The sequence below is a fragment of the Theobroma cacao genome, chromosome 9, assembly GCF_053813885.1.
Source record: "Theobroma cacao isolate CCN51 chromosome 9, ASM5381388v1, whole genome shotgun sequence".
Lineage (NCBI taxonomy): Eukaryota > Viridiplantae > Streptophyta > Magnoliopsida > Malvales > Malvaceae > Theobroma > Theobroma cacao.
The window spans coordinates 7,453,386-7,464,951 of NC_142647.1; the positions used below are offsets into that span (position 1 = coordinate 7,453,386).

General features: G+C 29.9%; 1 long non-coding RNA gene across 1 annotated transcript; it reads left to right on the forward strand.

Moving 5' to 3' along the window:
• The first annotated feature begins 1,286 nt into the window (after nucleotides 1-1,286).
• LOC148760667 (uncharacterized) lies at nucleotides 1,287-11,298 on the forward strand. Its single transcript, XR_016028406.1, has 2 exons — nucleotides 1,287-1,533; nucleotides 11,071-11,298. It is a non-coding gene; the product is annotated as an uncharacterized LOC148760667 (long non-coding RNA).
• Nucleotides 11,299-11,566: the final 268 nt, after the last annotated feature.

Here is an 11,566-nt window from a genome sequence, read left to right on the forward strand (position 1 = left end):
TGTAATAGATATAAAAAACAATTTGTTGGATTAGAGTTAAATCATTTCATTTATTTGATGGGATGAAGTTTGCACTTAATAGGTTGTACATGCTTATAGAATATCTACTTACTCACCCTTTGTTATCAAGAATAGAAAATTTTGTTAAGAATTGTTTTGATTTTGGTCTTTATTATTAAATTAATTGTCTTATTGCAATATTTAATAGGTTTATTTAATCTCTTTTTATTCTTGCAGATGAATTAAACCATTACATGTTGATGCCATATAAATTCAATTTGCATATATAAAAACCTATTGTCATGGTTAACTTATTGTGTGTTCATAATTACAACAGGGCATTGCCCAAGGCTACACAACAATCAAAGAAGACAACCGCTCAAGACTGTTGAACGCCACCTAAGTCACAAAAAAAACTCTAGGATTTTGTTTTCAATCATGCCCGAGCCTGCATGATATTTTTTGTTGTTACGCAATGATGCATATGATGCTATCTAATGTTCAGTTTTTGTGTAAATATAGTTAGAGGGCATTGACTTTCTTTTTTTTTTAAGTTTATAACAATGGATGTGCACAAGTTGTAAATATTGGCTGATATCTTTTGTACGGAGACAATATAATCTATCTAACAAGTAAATATTTATTTCTGCGACATACTTAATACTGAAACTTTGACTTATAAAAACAAAATATGTACTGACATAGTTACATTGTCTCTTTTAATTGTTAATGAGTTAGTTATTTTCAACGTATTTAATATGCATCATGGCCTATATTGAAATTGTTATTTAGAAAACATTCCATTAATAGCGATTGCATTAATATAGTTAATTTCATTCATACAATGAATTAATACTAATTGTCCATAATTGATTGAACTATTTAACAGAAAATAACAAGACAAATTTTTAATATATAAAATATAGATATCAATTATTTATATATGATCATACATTAATGAAAATATTTTTGCTTGATTAAATGGATTATTAATTCTATTTTATGTTTTCATTTTTTATTCTTATCCTTTTTTTAAATAATTTAATACATTCAATTCATGCATAAAAATTAAAAAAAACATTATTATATTAAATTAACTAAGCCTAAACGTTAACCCATTTGGGCTTGGGTCAATTCAACCCAACTTTTCTTTTTCTTCATTCTGTTTCTCTTTCTTGACTTTTGCTCTCTCCTTTTTTTTTCTTTGACTGACCCTACCAATCAACCCATTTTTCTAAATCCTTTCTCCCTTATCTTCATCCCAACAACGTGAAGTTCAAGGGCCTAGACATTTCCACCAATAATTCCCTCTTTCATTCCTTTCCTTCTTTTCTTCTCTTCCTCTTTCTTCCATTGCCAATTTACTTTCTCTATGAACAAACATACCCACCGTTCTTTTCCAGCTGCAACGTCTCTTTCACTCTAAAAATTATGTAAATACAACAAAATTCATCCTATCCATCACACCTGTCTCTTTAAAAAAAAAAAAACACACATTTTCCTTTATTTCTCTCTTATTATCTATTCAATCAGGTAATTTTAATTCCATAAATCTTATTTAATTTTACTTCTGCTTAATATTATTTATCCATTCATGTTTTTTTATTCTATAATAAATCATCTGAAAAATAGAATCTTTATGAAATTTAATCTAGCATTTATTTATTTTTTATTTAATGTGTTATTTTTTATGTGGGTATTTCTATTCTCCCAAAAGATCTTAGATTAAGTTTTAATGAATTGTGATTTTGAAGGGATTAGATGCATGCTAGCATAACATTATCCACACCACATGTTGGCTTTCGTTAGCATAAAAAGAATTGCTTATTTCACATCGCTATTAAATTATTCTTTCAAATTCATGTGTTTAATGGTTGGCTGCAATTTCATATCTAATGGTTTTCGGAAAAAAAACAAAAACTATTAAAAAAGTTCTATGACTTTAACTAATTTGCAATTTTGTACCTTTGCCTAATTTGTAATCTTTTTTTTACCCTCTTCATATATTTTTTTGAGATATATGCAATTTTTTGCTATTTTCCAAAGTTATTAATTAAATTAGGAATTTAGATTAGAAGGGAATAAAAACACAATGCATTAATTTATCAAACAAAGTTTCTATACCAAACATATAGTCATGCAAGTAAAATGATATGATTTAATTGCACTTGACTGCACAAAATTAAACACTTTCATTATCAAAAACAAAAAAATTTTATAACCTTCGATAACCAAGTATATACACCACTAAAAGCATAACAAGAAAATCCAATGCTCAATATCATTTGAGAACCCAAGACACAAACAATGCATGTAATTTGTTATGTGATAATTACATGCAATAATTTTGTTCTTGCTAAAGTTTAATACATATATATATTTATACTCCCCTGAAAATAAAAACTACATACAATGTTTCATCCATTTATGAAAAGTGCTGCTCCTCCATTGAACAGATCATACACTCTTTTAATAGTTTAAAAGTAATCCCCCTTAAATCACAAGATAGTTTGCACATCTCTACACCTTTCATAATGGGAAACAACTATTTTATTTTGACACCTTTATACAATTGGATCTAATTTAGTTTCATTTTTAATCCTTATATAATATATTTACTAATTTAGTTTTTGCTAACAATCCCTTTAGAAAATGCAGCATGAAATAGTTCTGAAAAAAATTATGTAAATTTTTTTATATATATGTTGTCCATCTAGGATTATGTCATGGTAACTATCAAAATTCAAAATCGAACAACGTAATTTTCAATGACATTTTGGACAAAACAACAAATATAATTGAAGTAAGACTTTTCAGTTGTGTTCTGATTGTCTTCCAACTATGGATATGGTCTTTTCCTATTTAAGAGAACAATTTGTTTCTTATTTACTTTTTTGTGTTAGGTTCTTTGTCATTCATTATAAAACATTTTGTTATTGTTTAGCTTTCAATTTTGGAAACTGTTGTATTCGTTTCTTATAATTCCTATTGTCTACCTGTTAACGAGTATTCTTTGTTATTTTTTGTAAAACTATTCGTTTGGTTTATGAATGAACACTTTTGGCATCGGTTTCTACATTTTTTGCCTGCAACTAATTCTAATTTTGTTTCTCTATGCTGCATCCAACAATTTATAGCTATCCATTAGATCAAAATTTGACTCGCTGTTGATCAAAGGTTTCAAAAGGACTGCGCCTTGTGCTATAATGTCTTTTCACTTTGTTTGAGCTCTTATCGGTACATTTTATTTCATTTTCTGCTCATTTCATTTTTGAACCTTTTTGTTTGAAGTTTTTGCTTATTCATATTACTTACCAATTAAGTAGAATGATAATCTAAAATTTGAGTATAAGTTTGTTTAATCTGTTAGACTTTTTTATATAATAATATAAAAAATATTTTAAGAATTTAGAATTCATTTTCAAAACCATGGATAAACTAAAGATAGTGAAACAAAATAGACATCATAGATTAAAAATACTTAGAACTAAAAAATTATCTAAAATTAAAGGAAACTTTATAAACTGTCCACTTATATCTAAAAACAATAGTCAAAGTTGTAGTGGATCAACTTTTTCATCACATAAAAATATTCAAACACTCACTCATCTTGAACAACATAATCAATCATTAAATGCTATTGATTTATCTGTTGGGGACCATGTCACTATTTGTTCAATTGTCAATTCCAAAGGTGAGTTGGACACGACTTCAGTTGAACTCCTCAATGCTAGATTTACCATAAATTCGTTGAACGTTGTTCGTCAAACACAAGGAATCAGTTTGACATCTTTGCCTACAAACAAATCCTTTAATTATACTTCAGCATCCATAGGGCTTATTCCTAGGAATTCCTATACTACTCATGAGTCAACTCCTTTTCAAAGTACCCAAGCTTACTCAACCATTCTTTGCTTTGATGGCCCAAATTATGTATGTTTCTATTACTCTGCTTACATGTGGTATGAGGAGCGAGCTGATGTATCTAAACAAAATCGAAATCCTACTTTTACTCTTTGTTGTTAAGAATGTATAGTCCAAATACCCAACTTTAGAGAAACACCTACTTTCTTAGATAACTTACTGATAATACACATAATAAAGGTTTAAAATTTAAACAAAATATAAGAATATATAATAATATGTTTCAATTCATTTCATTAGGTGGTAGAATTGACCACTCAATCAACAATAGAAGAGGGCCTTATATATTTAAAACTGATGGTCAAGTCTACCATCGAATAGGCTCTTTACTCGCTATAACTGGACAAAAACCAAAATTCACTCAATTATACATTTATGACACTGAAAATGAAATCTCAAATAGATTAGAAATCTATCATGATGATTTTAATAACAATTCTACTGATAAATTAATTGTTGAAGGTTTGATGAAAATACTAGATGATAGCAATCAAATAGTCAAAGTATTTAGAATGGCTAGAGATAGATTGACGACGACAAATTTCGCTCTACTTCAACTAAGACTTATGGCATCTCGAGATCAACCACAACTAACCTATAGACTACCTGTCACATCTGAATTGCTGGTTTAATCGTTGGCGATTTAGGAGAGTATGATGGTCAATGAGATATTATAGTAGATCATATTAGCGAAGGTCTTAAACGAATTAGCGAGGTACACCCTTCTTTTATGGCCATGCAATATCCTCTTTTTTTCCTTTATGGTGAAGATGGATTTACATATGATATAAGTTATGTTGATTCACCTTCAGGAAAAAAACTTAAACAAAAATGTGTTACAATGCAAGAATATTATGCATATATAATTCAACAATGATCGACTTATAAAAATACATTGTTAAGAGGTGGTAAGTTATTTTAGCAATTTATAGTCGATGCATACGCTATTATTGAAGAAGAAAGATTATTGTTCATAAGAAATAATCAAAAACAATTAAAAGTTGAATTGTATAGAGGTTTAAAAGATGCCTTTGCCAGAAGTGACAATAATGCTAATACCCTAGGAAAACGTATTGTCCTTCCTTCTAGCTTTACTGGGAGTTCTCGATATTTATTACAAAACTATCAAGATTCCATGGCAATCTGTAAATACTATGGTTGCCCAGATCTTTTTATCACGTTTATGTGCAATGCTAAATGGAAAGAAATTCAAGATGCATTAAGCACAAATCCGAATCAAAAATCTGAAGGCAGACTTGATATAACATCAAGGGTTTTCAAGATAAAGCTTCGTTATTTAATGGACGATTTAATGAAGAACAAACATTTTGGTGTTCCAACAGCTAGTAAGTATAAATTGTTTTGCTTTACGATTATATTTTGACATCACCAAATAAACTAATTTTTCACCAAACAATATTAAACATTTAACATCTTTATCAATTATTATTATTTTCTTTTCATCTAGTGACTTATAATATTGAATTTCAAAAACGAGGGCTACGCCATGTGCATATCCTCCTTTGGCTCCATCATTTTCTAAGCGTTCATCACCTGATGATGTAGATAAAATTATAGCAGCTGAACTACCTAACAAGTTTATTGACCCTATTGGGTACAAAGCTGTTGTTGAATTCATGGTCCATGGCTCATGTGGCCTTGCCTAACCAAGCTTCCTCTGCATAATCAAAGGATTTTGCTCAAAATACTACCCAAAAGATTTCCAAACAAAGACTGTAATAAATGAAGATGGATTTCCAATATATCAAAGAAAAAATATCCCAAATTGTGTGACAACCAAAAATAATATTAAATTAGATAATCGATATGTAGTACCCCATAATAGAAATCTGGTTGTCAAATATTAGGCACACATTAATGTCGAAATTCGAGCTATAAAATACCTTTTCAAGTACATCAACAAAGGTCTTGATAGAGCATGAGTCATGTTAGAAAATAGAAACTCAAATGGTGAAGCACACAACAGCCATGCAAATTTGAGTAGCCTTGACAAACAATAACAAGAACATACAAAGGTCGATGAAATCAAAACTTATTTAGATTGTAGATACTTTTCAGCATCCAAAGCGTGCTGAAGAGTTTTTGCTTTCCCAATACATCATAGAGAGCTTGCTGTCCCAAGGTTAGTTGTCCACCTACCTGAACAACAAAACATTTATTTCCATGATCATGAGAGTATATCAGGTGTTATCCATGGACCAGACATTACTAAAACAACTTTCACTGAATGGATGACTTGCAATCAAAATGATAAAAACGGTCATCATTTACTCTATGTTGATTTCCCAACTAAATACGTTTGGCATCAACAACAATGTAAATGGAATAAACAAAAACAAGGTAGGTCTATAGGTAGGATAAATTATGTACATCCAGCCTCTGGAGACTTATATTATTTACGTATGTTATTGAATGTAATTAAAAGAGCAACTAGCTTTGAATACATTAGAATTGTGGATTGGATAACTTATGAAACTTATCAAGAAACTTGCCAGGTTTTAGATTTGTTAGAAAATGATCTAGAGTGGAATGATGCAATTGTTCAAGCCTCTTAATGAGCATCTAGTGAACAATTAAGACAATTATTTGTCACCATCATCATGTTTTGTCAAGTTGCAAATCTTCTTAATGTTTGGGAAAATCATTGGAAACTTTTTACTGAAGATATTGAATATAGGATCAAGCAAGCCTTTGGAAACTTACAATACACAATCCCTGAAAATGATCTTAAAAACTATGTTCTTATTTCCCTAGAAGATCTCTTCAATAAAAATTGTAGTTCATTAGCTGAATTTAGATTACCTATGCCAAACCAAGGAAATGCCATTTACGATCATGATAGGCTAATGCATGAAGAAATGAATTACAACTTATCTGACCTTCAACAACTACATCTGAATTTAATCACGACCTTGAGTCTTGAACAAAAACAAATATACCAATGCATTAAACAATCAGTTGACAATGATGAAGGACAAATGATATTTGTATATGGACATAGAGGTACAGGAAAAACTTATCTATGGAATATAATTATAACAGGCATTAGATCTGTAGGAAAAATAGTCTTGGCTGTTGCCTCATTTGGTATTGCTTCTTTGTTATTACCTGAAAGTCGAACTGCTTACTCAAGATTCAAAATCCCTCTTGATATCAATGAATATTCTACATGCCAAATCAAAAAAGGAACTCAATTAGCAAGATTAATCCAAGCCTGTAGTTTAATAGTGTGGGATGAGGCACCTATGGTTCATAGACATTGTTTTGAAGCCTTAGACAGAACTCTTAAAGGTATACTAAACCAAGATTCCAATGAAGCAATTGACAAACCTTTTGGAGGAAAAACTCTTCTACTAAGAGGAGATTTTAGGCAAATCTTACTAGTTATTGAATTTGGTCATAAAATAGATATTATAAATGCTACAATTAACCAATCACCATTATGGTCTAAATGTAAGGTGTTTGAATTGAAAACTAACATGAGATTATTGAGGCCTGACCTAAACGAAGAATCAAAGAAAGAGATTGAAACATTTGCACAATGACTATTAAATGTTGGTGATGGAAACCTACACTCAACGACGATGGTAAATAATGGTGATGAATCTAATTACATACCATTACCTAATGATTTGTTGGTCCCTATAATACATAACCCAATCCATGATATCATTTTTTCTGTTTATAATGACTTCGATAAATTCCATGCTGATCCTGAATACCTTAGACAAAGAGCTATAGTTACGCCCTATAATGAAACAACTGATTCAATAAATGCATATGCATTAAATCTACTACCAGGATGCACAAAAACCTATTTCAGTCATGATTCTATTTCCCAAACAAGTGACCAAGTATCAAACCATGAATGACTATATCCAACAGAATTCCTAAACTCATTGAAATTCCCTGGCCTTCCAGACCATGCTTTGCACTTAAAAATAGGTGTCATTGTCATGCTACTTAGAAACATAAACCAAAATTCTAGCCTATGTAACGGAACAAGACTTATTATCACACAAACAAGTTTTTCATTCCACGCATACTCTTAACAGCAAAACATCCAAAACGGCCATTTGTTTTCACAAGAAAATAATTTCCCATCAAGCTATCTTATGCCATGACAATCAACAAAAGCCAAGGCCAAACTCTTGAAAAAATAGGTATATATCCACCTAAACCTGTTTTCACAGATGGTCAATTATACGTTGCTCTTTCTAGATTCACATCTAGAAACAGATTGCATATTATGGCCATTGATGAGAATGGTTCAAGTGTTAATAAAACTAGGAATATTGTTTTCTAAGAAATATTTGATAATTTAGTTTAAGGTTCGTACCTATCCTTATATACAAAAAAATGCTCATACTACTTTCACAATCATGATTCATCTTTTCCCAAAAACACATTTTATTTCACATTTTGACCCTATTTATAATATCATTTTGTACATGATCATTGTTGATCTAATTTTTATTTTGATACTCCAAAACCTTCCTTTCTTCTTTTTTTAGTTTGCATTCTTCATTTTTTGGTTTGTATACTTTGTTCTTTGTGATTTCTCTATTTGATTATAGCAAAAAATACTCACTCATAATCACTTTTCGGTTATTTTTGTTATCTTCAGATTATGATTGCCATTCCTAACTACATGATTTCACTTTAATTATTTGCTATTAAAGGCAATACTTGAAAATCCTGCTCAATTATACAACAAAAGTGATTCATCACACAATTAACTTAGATTTAGACATGATTACCTACAATTAACATGATTCATGCTTAGAACTTCAATTCAGGATTATCTTTAATAATAATAAACGAAACTACTGTACGAAAAAAGTATACCCTTTAGCTAAGGATGCACACACCAAAAGGAAATTGAAGCAAAAAAATGCATATACATTTGCCTATACTTTTGGCCTACAGATCACGTATTTGTCTTTACTTTACTTTTAATAATAAGCAAATAAATACCCTTTTTTCTTTAACTAGAAACATGTTTGATAGATACCCTATTGATAATTTTTTGTTTGTTTACTTTCATCTTTAATCTGTTGAGAAAAAAGTTAGAGTATTTTCCATTTGTTGATTATTAATGTGATCATGAACATAAGAACATTAAGTATGAATTACAAAATAGCTTAAATAGATATTAACCATTTATCTTATCTTATTTACATTTATTACAAGTCTTTCCATTTCAATTAGTCCCCTTGAACACTTATCTTCCTTACGGAGATACTAAGTTCACATCCTTTGGTACCCCAAACTTTGACGAGGCTCTCGCCAACAATGTATATTCTCTCCTTCAAACACAAGATCATAATAGAACTACAATCTTTGTAGTTAATAATGTCCAATTATTTCAAGCAAAAGTTTTTAACTTCAACTAATATATTGCTATAAATGTTTGCTTAGTCAAATTATTTTTCTTCTACTTGCATAACTGACAAACCTATTCGCATTAATTTTAGTCATCCCTTATTTTTTTTTTGTTGACATTTACATTTATCAACATTTTCGATTTTCCCACCTTAACCATTTACTTTAATATCACTAATACTTAATTAATCAAGCTGTAAAATACTTTGGTGCATCTACAAGTTTTTCCTTTCTCATTCCGATCAATGCTTAGATGAATGTATATCCTATCCTCATAAAAGATATTTTGAGACCATAGTATGTTCAAATTCAACCAACCCCAAGAATTATTTGTAATTGTTGGATGACAAAATATTGACAACAGATTTCTTCATTTGATAGGTATATTTTATGGATTTTTGTTCCCAAGAACCAAGCAAATCTTATAACATAAAAAAAAATACTTGAAACATGGTTAGAACCGATGAAATATACAAGATGATCTTTTTTTTTTTTCTTAAGTTACCTCTGTCTTGCTACAACCTATCTTCTTTTTAAGCTTTTTGTCCATATTTATGCACTTTTGTTTATATATTTTTAAAATTTTATCAATAAATGAAATCCTTTCTATTCCAACAATCAAATTTTGTTCCTTCCTTTCACTTTATTTTTTTGGTATGTAACTAATTTAGATATTTATTTTCTTTTCTACAACATTGGTAAAATTATTATACAGCTTTTATAGTAACAATTCAATATCATTGATAATAATCCATACCTTCTTTTAATTTTGTACATAAACATTAACTTTTTGTAAACTAACTAAAACAATATCCATATTTGTCAACAACCATGTAACAATGTTTCACTTTACGCTCAACATTATATAAATTTTTGTCTATACATAACTTTGCTTTGATTGCTAATAGTCTAACTCAATTTTCTCTCCAGTGAAATAAATAGGCTTTATTTCACCCCAACGCAACGCGGGGGTTCAATCCTAGTAACTGCTTATTGTGATCCTCTTCTTTAATGAATGAAGTTACTTTCCCTCGAAAAAGGAAAAACAAAAGAATTTGCTATCTTAATTTCGTTTGGATTCATATCTATTTAGAACACCCTTTTCTGTTATTTGGATTAAACAAATTAATTTTGAATTAGGAAGGATATACTAAGATTTCTTTTCCCTTTCCAAGCTATAAATGAGAAGGTGAAACTGAAAGCCAATGCATTACTGGTGGTGAAACTTAATTTCCTCCCCAAAATTTAAGTTTCACAACATTGAAATGATAAAAGAAATCATCTCTTTAAAAATCTCCAATCTACTCCCAAAAACACTCAATTACGAAAGTCGATTGTAACCACACAACTTACTTTCAAGTCACCTACCAACTTGTGATATTCATTAATTTGACTTTTGATGTTTTTGTCATCAGTCATCCCCCAATAATAAAAATTTCCAATCACAAACTTTTGTTTTTCAACATTTTTAGCAATATATTTGGCAACCATTGAATCCCATGTTTGCTTTGCTTCTTTGTAAGGATTGTAAACATCAAATAACTCATTAGAAGGCATGTTAATAATTGTATGCCTGCATGCCTTATTTGCATGCATTCACTGTTCCAACTTGTTGACATTGTTTGGCTTGGAATCGATTAATGCAAAATCCATTCCATGAACATCAAGGATGGAAAAGATTTTTATCTTGCTACATTTTGAAATTATTTCCATTAAACACTTTGATTTTGGATATGTCAGGAAATAATTTTGCATATGACACCAAGGGCATGGCAGGAACGGACAAGGCAACAGGAATGACAGCAGCGATTGTTAGGATAGCACCATTGGCATATGTGGTGGAAGCAACGACAACGACAATAACATTATCGTTATGAGGATCCATTATCTTTAAGATTGTTGGCTAAAGATCGAAGCATATGATAACTCAAACTAGTATAAGGCGTGATACATTGTTCTTAAGAATAATTTTCGCTCTTCATAGCATGAAACTTTGTGCAAAAGGACTAAAGAGGTTATCCATCAAGATTCAACAAACTTTTCCTGATTAGTTTGCGTAAACTATCAGGGAAACAAAAACAGTAGAAAATAAAAAAGAAAAAACTCAGAAATGCTTAGCAGAGAAGAGAAAGTAATGGGAATTGAGGTGTGTTGAGAATGAACGTGAGGGCTAGTATTTATAAGAAGGAACGTTGCGAAAATAAAAAATTTTAACATTATAAAGAATATTCTAAAG